Here is a 12,741-nt window from a genome sequence, read left to right on the forward strand (position 1 = left end):
GATTGATCACATACACTCAACCAGCGTATTAATTTAGATCCAGTGTTTTGTTTCTGAGCTCATTGTGTTAATATTTTTAATGGACAAATATGCGGAATACTAGAATAAGTGACTACCTTAAATAACATTTTTCGAAGAACAAAGATGCAAAACCAAAACCCTGACATAGTTTTTTGTAGTGATGTGATGGGACATTCCCCCCACCCCACTAGCCCTGAAGGGGTTAATATAGGCAAGAGAGGCTAATTAGCCACAGGCCTGGAGGAGAGCTAGAGTGCAATGAGGATTAACTGTGGATGAAGGTCACCTAAACAGAAACAAGTGTGGCTTCTATAAAGCCAGGGAGCTGACAACAGAGAGGACGGCTGAGGAAACCTGTAGTCACACTCCCTGATACAGGGGGACGGGAGAGGAGAGTAGGAGCCTGTAATAGGCAGTGTAGGAAGTGGTCCAGGAAAGTAGTAAGAGCTGGGAGAATAGACTTGAGCTGCTGGGTCAAGGGTCCCTGGATTGGAACCCGGTGTTGAGGATGGGCCTGGGTTCCCTTACAAGCCATTGTGGGAGTAGCATGCAAGGGGCAGCCTATTTGGACAGTTTGGAATGGACTTTGATAATACCCTGGAATGGGGGGGAACTTCAATGTGACTGGCCTGGATGGCTAAGCTATGAGGAAGCATGAGTGATACTACAAAGTGAGTGGGACCACTGGCTGAGCAACCAGAAGGGGTGTCAGACCACATGGTGAGCCAGTCCCCAGATGGGCCACTAGGAGGCACCAGAGCCATAAGGAAGCTCCTTGTTACAATTGACTTCAAAAAATTAGGTTATACTTTTAAACTGTTTGTAACAATCAGGTCATATAAATGAGCCATTCAACACATACAGTAGCAGAATTATGAGATGAAGGCTATAATCCATGTGACAGTGGTCCCATCTGATTTTCAGCAAGCAGGAATTTAGGGACAGATAATGAAGTAGGATTGGGCACTGGAAACTTGATCAAGTTCTAAGGGGAATCCAGAAAAATCTGGAACTCTTATCACAGCTTAATGCACATTAGAAAACATAATCCCAACTATACATAAATACAAAATGATGGGATCTAAATTAACCACTTAAGAAAGAGATCTTGGAGTCACCGTGGATAGTTCTCTGAAAACATCCACTTAAAGTACAGTAGCAGTAAAAAAGCTAACAGAATGTTAGGAGCCATTAGGAAAGGACTAGATAAAAGACCAACAACAACAAAATCCTAATGCCACTATATAAATCCATGGTTCACCCACACCTTGAATCCTACATGCAGTTCTGGTCACCCCATTCCAAAAAAAGATATATTAGTATTGGAAAAGGTACAGAAAAGGGAACAAAAATGATTAGGGGTATGGAACAGCTTACATCGAAGCAGGGATCAGAAAGACTGGGACCGTGGGGGGGCATATCATAGAGGTCTATAAAATCATGAATGATGTGGAGAAAGTGAGTAAGGAAGTGTTATTTACCCCTTTAGGTAACAGAAGAACTAGGGATCACCCAGTGAAATTAATAGGTGGCAGGTTTAAAACAATCAAAAGGACGTACTTCACACCATGCACAGTCAATGTGTGGAACTTGTTATGGAATGTTGGGAAGGCCAAAAGTATAACTGGGTTCTAAAAAGAATTAGATAAGTTCATGGAGGATTGGTCTATCAATTACTATTAGCGAAAGGTGGTCAGGGATGGAAGCCTATGCTTCGGGTGTCCCTAAACTTCCAGCTGCCAGAAGTTGGGACTGGAAGAGAGGATAGATCACTTGAAATTGCCCTGTTCTGTTCATTCCCTCTGAAGCATCTGGTACTGGCCACTATCTGTAGACAGGATACTGGGCTAGATGGACCTTTGGTCTGACCCAGTATGGCCGTTCTTATGTTCACCAGGCAGAAGAGTAGATAGCCTTTGAGAAGGGAGAGCTCTGCAGCCATTTGTTGTAGAGATTAATTGTACATGAAGTTGGGTTTATTTATGGCAAACAACTTTTCCTTTGTTTTTCTGGTTGTAACCAATGCATTCTAACCCTCTTCAAGAATAAAACCTAGAGGACAGAGACTTGCTGACCAGTGATTTTTAGTTCTGCCTCTCGGTGACCCACTGCACCAGCTTGCAGTAACGTTTCTCTGTTTCATTTTCTTTCAGATTGTATTGCTTACTTTATTAAGCATATTTGTCACTAAAAGTATAACAAAGCATAAAACCAAGAAAAAGGTTCTTTCTTGGGCAAAGAATTGTAGTATATGGAAGTGGAGCTCCCTGAAACCTCTTATTTCACATATTTCACCCAACCATCTCCCTCCCAGTGGTACAGAACTGGATAGAAGTTATATATAGTCATACATATACAAAAATTTATCTGCATGAACACTATAGGTTTTTAAATAATAGAGGCTCCTCGGTAGAATCCTGTGAAAATGGGATTTTAAAATAAGATTTTTAATATGTCAAAATACAATTGATTATTTTTAAATGAATGATTTGAAAGCATGGGTTATTTGAAGAAGGCCAGGTGTTATTTAATTTTGCCATTCATCATGAATCTTGTGATAGTTGATGTTTTTCCTAAAACTCTCCTGGTTGTGGCAAAAACCTTGAAAACATGGTCCAAGTGCATCCGCAAGGCTCAAAAGCCAAAAGGCAAATAAAAAGAACCCAACATTTATTTCAATCTCATGGTTTCTAAGCCAATCTCATAATGTTGGAGGGACTGACTCATGATTTTTGCAAGTTTGGGATTGGCAATATTGGATTAGACATCTACTTGATAGTGCCAATAAGGATTTCAGGACCTTTTGCGAGAGGATAAAATTTGATTTTTCTGGGCAGTGATGAATTGAAATCCTTCTCTTGTTGCGTGCTGCAAGCTTAAATGGCACATAATCTTTGTTATAGCTAGGGAATCCATCACCTTATTATCTGTGCACCTATATAAACTTCTATTAAACTGCACTCTACTTTCAAGAAACTACTGAACGTTCTTCAAGAAGGACAAGGTACTATTTTGCATTCAGCATTGCGTCTTACGTAAAATGGAATGAAGCCTCTGCCCTCGGAATTGTAAATTATTATATCCATCTGTGCCTTTATATCTCACTCATCACCATAGCCTGTATGCACCAAGTTCTCAAAGTCACGTCTCATTCTTAAAACTGTAACTAAAAAGTAAAGGAAAAGAGTTTTCTCCCCTCCAATAGCAAAGCAACATTTCCATAGGTACATTACAGTATATTCAAATATAGGGTATGCAAACTATCACTCACTGCATATCAAGACAGAGATAACTTACTCTATGTACACTTCAGCCACCATAAAGAACGTGTGTACTAGACAAGTTAATATGTAGATCTCAAAATCAGTATCACACTAGCATGATTTTCCAAAACCAACTCTCTCTTTATCCATCGAAGGAAGAGGGCTAATTACATTGATCTTAATAAGTTCACTAAAGAATCAAAGATCCTTTTATTTCCACTCTGCAAAGTGTCATTACATTGCTTACTTGTTACTACTCAAATGAGTCAAATAAAAGAAGTAATATTATTAGCCAGTGATGGTGCCCAGCCATCTGGGTATACAGTATAAATGCACAGGTTAGGACTCAATAATCATAATTCAGATGACTCCACTTAATTGGCATCATGATGTATGGCATGTCCATTTAATTGTTATAATTACCAGGGAACTGATTCTGTGCAATGAATTTTAATTATTCTAAGCAGCTGTTACAACTCTATTTAAATGGCATATCTGGTTAGGGATTGGTCTAACTTGAAACTATTTATCTGAAAGCCTTACCCCTTAACCTATGTCAAGTTTGGATAAAGTGATACCTATATGTGAAAAACTTCTGCGTTTGGTTTTACAAAACCACCTTTGGCTATGCCTTTCTTTAGGTTTGGTGTTAGCTACTGTAGGCTTATTCATGGTATTGAAGAGAGAATTACTAGCATAAACCGTTCAGTGTGCAGTCCTTGGTCCTTTGTTCATTTTTTAATGTTACTTCCCATCAATACAATGGCTGTCCAGGAGTCAAACTATTTATATTAAAATGCAGTCCTATTCTGAATGTGACTCTGTAAAAATGACATAAAGGGACTCCATGTTTATTGTCTCTCACCATATCAGTTGTGCTCAGTTTAAAAGTAGAAAAATATTTTTTCAGAGTTCCAAACCTGCAAACTCACCTTGGGATTTAAGAGTCTGGTTGGGTCTCTTCTGTCTCCTGGATCACCACTGGAAATAAAGGTTCCAAAGCCCACATTCTGTCTTCAGGTATACCTGTGCATCCCCATTGTCTTCAAATGATGCTGTCACTAACACCTATGCAATACAGTTGCATTCAGTAGGTTTACACATGTTCAGTTTATATATATATATATATATATACACACACACATATGCTTTTTTTTATATATATATATATATATACACTCTCTCTCTCTCTCCCTACCTTCTTTAGGCACGTTTGTAGTAATTCCACAACACATGCCCCTTCTTTCTGTTTTGTGTTGCCATACCAACTATTACGAGACTAATCAATTAAGGGTGGGCTATTATCAGCTCGTTCACCTGCACATCTACCAATGTGATATATGCCATCATGTGCCAGCAATGCCCCTCTGCCATGTACATTGGCCAAACCGGACAGTCTCTACGCAAAAGAATAAATGGCCACAAATCAGACGTCAGGAATTATAACATTCAAAAACTAGTCAGAGAACACTTCAACCTCCCTGGTCACTCAATTACAGACCTCAAAGTTGCAATACTCCCACAAAAAAACTTCAAAAACAAACTCCAATGAGAAACTGCTGAATCGGAATTAATGTGCAAACTGGACACCATTAAATTAGGCTTGAATAAAGACTGGGAGTGGATGGGTCATTACACAGAGTAAAACTATTTCCCCGTGCTAATTTTTTCCCCTACTGTTACTCACACCTTCTTGTCAACTGTTGGAAATGGGCCATCCTGATTATCACTACAAAAGCTTTTTTTTCTCCTGCTGATAATAGCCCACCTTAATTGATTAATCTTATAGTTGGTATGGCAACACCCATTTTTCATGTTCTCTGTGTGTATATATATCTTCCTACTGTATTTTCCGCTGCATGAATCCGATGAAGTTGGTTTTAGCCCACGAAAACTTATGCCCAAATAAATTTGTTAGTCTCTAGGGTAAATTGACTAGTTTCAAGTTAGCAGTGTCCATTTAAGGCAATAGTCTCCAAAATATTCCATCCAACAATCACTTACTACTAGCCACAGTTCTGTGGTTCAACAGAAAATCATAGTCATGTATTTATTTCTTTGCTTATGAGTTTCTGACTGGCAGACAGTGATGAATAATATCGTCAAACAAAATGCAATGTTTTCTTAAGATTGAAATAGTACAAAAATTTGACCTCAGTTGTTTTGACTGCAAATTAGATTTCTCTATTTCTGTAATGTGCTGTGAAACAAACAAACTGTTACTGGAATTTAAAGAGGCTCAAGTTATTTAATGGACTGTAAAGCTCTGGGTGCTAGGGTGAAGTGGAAGGCTGCCTAGGGGACTCCGATGTATTAAGCAGCATTGATTCCTTTTAATATATCCACTTGGACAGCTGCATGTCTATCAGGGCTCTGAAACCTGTCAGGGGAGGAGAGTCTCAGAGCTCGGTCTCCAGCCAGGAACGTCTACACTGCTATTTTTATACCTGTCACGTGAGCCCACGTCAGTTGACCCGGGCTCTGAAACTCACTGGCGCAGGGTTTCGTTTTGGTTTTTTTGCAGTGTAGATGTATAGAATCCAGCACTCCTGTTTTCCACTTTCTCTAGCTTCTAGCCCCACTGTCAAAACCCTGCAGAGCTCACTCCGCACAGATCAGATGTGCTGCTGCCATGGACAAAGGAGATGAAGACAAGGCTAAGGACATAGAATCACAGTTATAGAATTATAGGACTGGAAGGGACCCTGATAGGTCATCTAGTCCAGTCCCCTGCACTCATGGCAGGACTAAATATTATCTAGACCATCCCTGACAGGTATTTGTCTCTAACCTACTCTTAAATGTCTACACTAAGAAGCTTACAGTGGCACAGCTATAATGAGCCACTGTAAGATCACTTGTGTAGCTCTCTTCCCCCTCTCTTCCCCCGACATAACCTCCTGAGCGAGTGGCGGTAGCTATGTTGGTGGGAGAGCGTCTCCTGCTGACATAGCACACGAGCGCTTATGCCAGCGAAGCTTATGTCTCTCACGGGTGTCACCCCTGACCAACGTAAGTTTTGCTGACATAAGGGGTAGTGTAGGCAAGTCCTAATAAGTAGTATTCCACCTATTATTTGGTCATAGGGAGCTGTGCCCATGTAGGGTTCCCTTTGCCCAAGTTAGCAGAGCAAATCCACTGGCTCCGTAGAAGTAGCTACTAAACTAGTATATAGCTGAGGTCTAATGGCTAGTTCAAACCTTAGCATTGGCTCTGTGATGGTGGCACATTATTGCCAAGTGCTCTTTTGAGCCTGTTATCAGACACTATATTCAGTTAACAGATAAAAAGAGTTTGTCAGGCCAGTAATTGCTTTGTGGAAAATAATTAGGTTAGACTCTGTGTTTTCCCTCTCAATTGCTATGGTGATGATAACACATTTGGTGCTTTTTAAGGCCATAAACAGCAGCAGCAGTTCAGAAAGTAAATGGGAGCCCTGGTTTTCTTTGTGAATATGTGAGGTTTCATAATCATGTGGTGCAAGATTTTGGGAGAGGAAGGAAGACAACACATCAGAAGGGATCCAACTAGCCAGTGTTATCAACGAGTTACTGAGCAAAGATGAAGAAAAATAAATTAGGTGAATGATCCTGCCTTGCGCACTCCTGTGGTTATGTCTATTTGTGACAATAATTCAAGGGAAAGAGGATTGTAGAGTGAGGAAGGAAGAAAATGACTCAGATTTATTCCTTATTTTACCTACAGCTTCTGTGTTTGCTCTGTACAATTAGTTCTCTGAGGACCTTCCTAAAGAGATTACTTTGTAAGGCCATCTTTATGCCTCACCCACAGGGTCTCCAACAATTGTGCTTTGTTCCGCCTCTCTAGCCTGCAAAACTGTGACTGATTCTGATGCAGCGAACTGCTGTGAAGCCAGTACAAAGTGGAGTTACTCCCTTTCAACTTCAGACAGTCAGATCAGTGTGGGTGAGTGGACTCCTATGGCATGGTTTCAATCAGCAGAGTTGCTGCTGCAAGTGCAGAGAGACGCCTGCTGCTTGTTTATCAACATATTTGTCAAATTGCTTTTGAAGTTTAATAAGATTATTGCTTAATTAACATGATTGAGTTTCTTTCACTTTATCTCTTGAACTTACACTGTGGTTTCTTTCTGTTTGGGGTGGGGCATAGGTATGGATAAAATAAGACTGTCACCCAATTCTGAATATTCAGCTCATTGGTTTTGACTTCCAGCTGTTGGCTGGGATGGGCGCTGGAATTGCTGAAATTCTGTGAAAAAGCTGTTTCCATTACATTGATGGCCAGAAGTATCAGAAATTACATGAAAAAAACATGTTCTTGTGAGACTAACTGACCAATTATTATTCTTATTTCATACTCGATTGTTTTTTTGTTGTTCATTCATTCAGCCTGGTGCTATTTTTCTAGCATTAGAAGAGCATAATACTGTGTTCCTCTATAGTGCTTTCCAGGCAGGGATCCCATCATAGCCTCAGGAAGGAGTGCGGTCTGGTGACTAGAGTACTAGGTTGGGATTCAGGAAAGCTGGATTCTAATCTTAGCTGTGCCACGAACCTGCTGGGTGATCTTGGGTAAGTCATGTTACTTCTATGCCTCTGTTTCCCCTTCCATTCCTTTTCTTGTCTATTTAGGATGTAAACTTTTTGGAACAGAGATTGCTGCTCCCTATATGTTTGCCCAGTGTCTACTACAATAGGGCCCCAAACTCAATTGGGACCTCTAGGCCCTGTTGTAATACAAAGAATTATTAATAATAATATCAACCATTTTACAAATATTAAAAAAATAAGCTTCACAACACTTTTGTGAGATACAGTAGGAGAGTATTATTTTACAGATGCGTAAAGTCACGAATAGAAAATGCTTTTCAGGGACACCCAGGGTTCTGAGGCACCTCACTACCACTTGCCCTTAGAGTGAGAGAGCCTGTCTGTGCCTGCTGTGGGTCAACTCCACAACTCCAGCAGTGGCAGGCAACACAAGCACTCCCATCAACGCCCTGACCCATCGGCTCCAGGAGAAGTTGGCGCCTATGGTTCTTAGGCCTGTTGCTGCATAGACCCCACTGACACCAAATCCCTGCTTGGCTCCTACTCCTTGTCCCTATGCCTGGTACCATGCCCTGACCCCTGCTTCTGACTTCATCTTTGACCTTTAGTATGGCTTCCAGCTCGGGCCTGACCCATAGTGTGGCTTCGGGCTCTCACTCTGGCTCTGATCTTTGGTGTGACTCCTGAGAGCGACCCTGACATCACCTCTGGTTCTGACCACTAGGTCAGACTGCCCTGTTTTGGGCCCTGCCACAGTGCTTTACAGCCAGGCTGGCTGTGGCCCTTCTTTCATGAGATATGCACATTGTCAGTTTGCCAGGTGAAGGATCCAATGTGTCTCTCTTAAGAGCATAAGATGTGTCTATACGGAAAATTAAGTATTATCCATACGTACATTTCACAATGATTATGATGACCAGTGAGCTACTGGCTCTCAGTAGAGACTTCACGTGCCATGCTTTGGTGAACTATAATGCAGATATTTAACCCAGAGGATCCCTTTAAAACCCTATGCACACCCTGTGTCCTTCATCAGTTGGCACCAAGGGATCCCTGGGTCACAGAAGGGTTAAGTGATTTGTCCAAGATCACACAGGAAAGCTGTGGCTTACTACCCAGAAATGTGGAGTAGTGTCAGATCCCCTGACTCTCCAGCCTATGTCTTAAACACAAGATCAAGGCAAAGCAAACGATTATAAAATTGGTCTTGAATGTCCCATCACTGCAAATACTTGTCACTGCAAAATAAACGTCACTGCAAATACTTCCTTGCCCCTCTTTGTTATTTATAAACAGAATATTATAAATTTGGATATAAATATAAATTGGAATATAAAATTGGAAGCTGGTGTTGGAGGATGTCATGCTATATAAGCAGCATGGGGAGGTATGGAGAGTAAGCTCTGCTCTGAGATGACTTCTTTCCCCTCCAGATGTTGCCATTTGAGTGTTTGGGGTCTTAAGAGTGAGTCTTGGGATAGGTTTCAGAGTAGCAGCCGTGTTAGTCTGTATCCGCAAAAAGAAGAACAGGAGTACTTGTGGCACCTTAGAGACTAACAAATTTATTAGAGCATAAGCTTTCGTGGACTACAGCCCACTTCTTCGGATGCATATAGAATGGAACATATATTGAGGAGATATATATACACACATACAGAGAGCATAAACAGGTGGGAGTTGTCTTACCAACTCTGAGAGGCCAATTAATTAAGAGAAAAAAAACTTTTGAAGTGATAATCAAGCTAGCCCAGTACAGACAGTTTGATAAGAAGTGTGAGAATACTTACAAGGGGAGATAGATTCAGTGTTTGTAATGGCTCAGCCATTCCCAGTTTTGGAGACTCTAGACCCAATCCTACTCTGATTGAATAAATAGGAGTTTTGCAGGTTTCAGTGGGGGTGAGAGATGGACCTCTGTTACCATTAAACAATGGAGAGATGGTCTCCTATTACTGTTCTTCAGTTTTATTTTAGGAAAATTAACTAAATATATATTTTAAAAAATTCCCTACTGGGTGAGTGGGAGGCTGACTGACTTTGAATAAACTGCAACTTCCAGTCACATCTGGAGGGTTCTGCTTCCCCCATGTGGGGTAGTATCATACAGCCTTTCTTCTTAGCCAGGCAGCCCTGTGACTCCAGAACATGAAGTTGCAAACCACTCTCTGGCTACTGGTAGAATGGGAATTTGGCCATTCCCTCACATTCTCAGGAATACTGGGTTCAGCCTATTATCATTTTGATCATAAAATGTCCCCTACAATATTGGCTACCGGACAAACATGGGTCAGTTTGTCTACAAAATTTAAATTCCATCCGTTTTCACATATTGATGCTATACTTTGGGGCAAGTCATTGTTGAAAATCTACAAGAAACCATTAATAATGAGACAGTGGATTGATAAAAATGTAATTGGGTCTCTCAACTGATCTCAGAGGACCAGGTCCTGCCATTCCAAGCACTGTAACAACAATACAACCTACCTGGTCCAGCTGTGTGGCATTACATGCAGGTTAAGCATCTCTTGAAGGACATATTTGATCCTGATGTGCTTGGAGCATCAGAGACTCCAGAATTGCTTAAATAGAGAAAGATCCATAGGTTCACACAATGAGCTGTTCTGATTTCCTGGCCTAAAAGACTCTCCCTAACTTAGATTGACTGTGCCAGGCTTGGAATAAAGATCCAAAGGCCAAATCACACTTGGAGTTGCAGCTAGCAAGAGATGTTCAGAGTAACAAGAAGGGTTTCTTCAGGTATGTTGGCAACAAGAAGAAGATCAAGGAAAGTGTGGGCCCCTTACTGAATGAGGGAGGCAACCTAGTGACCGAGGATGTGGAAAAAGCTAATGTACTCAATGCTTTTTTTGCCTCTGTCTTCACGAACTTGCCCAGACTGCGGCACTGGGCAGCACAGCATGGGGAGGAGGTGACCAGCCCTCTGTGGATGAAGAAGTGGTTCAGGACTATTTAGAAAAGCTGGATGAGCACAAATCCATGGGGTCAGATGCGCTGCATCCGAGGGTGCTAAAGGAATTAGCGGATGTGATTGCAGAGCCATTGGCCATTATCTTTGAAAACTCATGGTGATCGGGGTGGTCCCGGATGACTGGGAAAAGGCTAATGTAGTACACATCTTTAAAAAAGGGAAGAAGGAGGATCCGGGGAACTACAGGCGACTCAGACTCACCTCAGTCTTTGGAAAAATCATGGAACAGGTCCTCAAGGAATCAATTCTGAAGCACTTAAGAGAAGAGGAAAGTGATCAGGAACAGTCAGCATGGATTCACCAAGGGCAAGTCATGCCTGACGAACCTAATTGCCTTCTATGATGAGATAACTGGCTCTATGGATGAGCGGAAAGCAGTGGACGTGTTATTCCTTGACTTTAGCAAAGCTTTTGCTACGGTCTCCCACAATATTCTTGCCGGCAAGTTAAAGAAGTATGGGCTGGATGAATGGACTGTAAGGTGGATAGAAAGCTGGCTAGATCGTTGGGCTCAACGGGTAGTGATCAACGGCTCCATGTCTAGTTGGCAGCTGGTATCAAGCGGAGTGCCCCAAGGGTCGGTCCTGGGGCCGGTTTTGTTCATTAATGATCTGGAGGATGGCGTGGATTGCACCCTCACCAAGTTTTCAGATGACACTAAACTGGGAGGAGTGGTAGATACACTGGAGGGTTGGGATAGGATACAGAGGGACCTAGACAAATTAGAGGATTGGGCCAAAAGAAATCTGATGAGGTTCAACAAGGACAAGTGCAGAGTCCTGCACTTAGGACGGAAGAATCCCATGCACTGCTACAGACTAGGGACCGAATAGCTAGGCAGCAGTTCTGCAGAAAAGGATCTAGTGGTTACAGTGGACAAGAAGCTGGATATAAGTCAACAGTGTGCTCTTGTTGCCAAGAAGCCTGGCATTTTGGGCTGTATAAGTAGGGGCATTGCCAGCAGATCGGGGGACGTGATCATTCCCCTCTATTCGGCATTGGTGAGGCCTCGTCTGGAGTATTGCGTCCAGTTTTGGGCCCCACGCTACAAGAAGGACGTGGAAAAATTGGAAAGAGTCCAGCGGAGGGCAACAAAAATGATTAGCAGTCTGGAGCACATGACTTATGAGGAGAGGCTGGGGGAACTGGGATTGTTTAGTCTGCAGAAGAGACGAATGAGGGGGGATTTGATAGCTGCTTTCAACTACCTGAAAGGGGGTTCCAAAGAGGGTGGAGCTCGGCTGTTCTCAGTGGTGGCAGATGACAGAACAAGGAGCAATGGTCTCAGGTTGCAGTGGGGGAGGTTTAGGTTGGATATTAGGAAAAACTTTTTCACTAGGAGGGTGGTGAAGTACTGGAATGGGTTATCTAGGGAGGTGGTGGAATCTCCTTCCTTAGAGGTTTTTAAGGTCAGGCTTGACGAAGCCCTAGCTGGGATGATTTAGTTGGGGATTGGTCCTGCTTTGAGCAGGGAGTTGGACTAGATGACCTCCTGAGGTCCCTTCCAACCCTGATATTCTATGATCCTATGATTCTATCTGTGGATATAAGATGACCATCTGTATCATTGTTGTTACCATTGTTATGCAGTTGCAACAAATCTTATACAAAGTGTATCATGTAACGTGTCAATGGAAAAGTTATAGTCTGTCAAGTATGATTGTCCTGGTTAAATCCATGTAGCATCACTATATCTGAAGTTAGGAATATTGGCTATGTATTTGTATCTAAAATGTTTGTTCTTGGGGTGACACCCACAAGGCCAGCCCAATCTGAATGGGCTATTCAAGCTTGATGGGCCATTAAGAAGAATCAACTCTCCAGATAGCTCTTCGTTAGAATGCTACAGATATAGGGATGACAAGTGCCCAGTTTTCAACCGAAAAGTCCCATTGTTGAAAATCTACAAGATTTTTGACCGGCCACCAAAAGTCCA

Source organism: Trachemys scripta, chromosome 1, assembly GCF_013100865.1.
Source record: "Trachemys scripta elegans isolate TJP31775 chromosome 1, CAS_Tse_1.0, whole genome shotgun sequence".
NCBI lineage: Eukaryota > Metazoa > Chordata > Testudines > Emydidae > Trachemys > Trachemys scripta.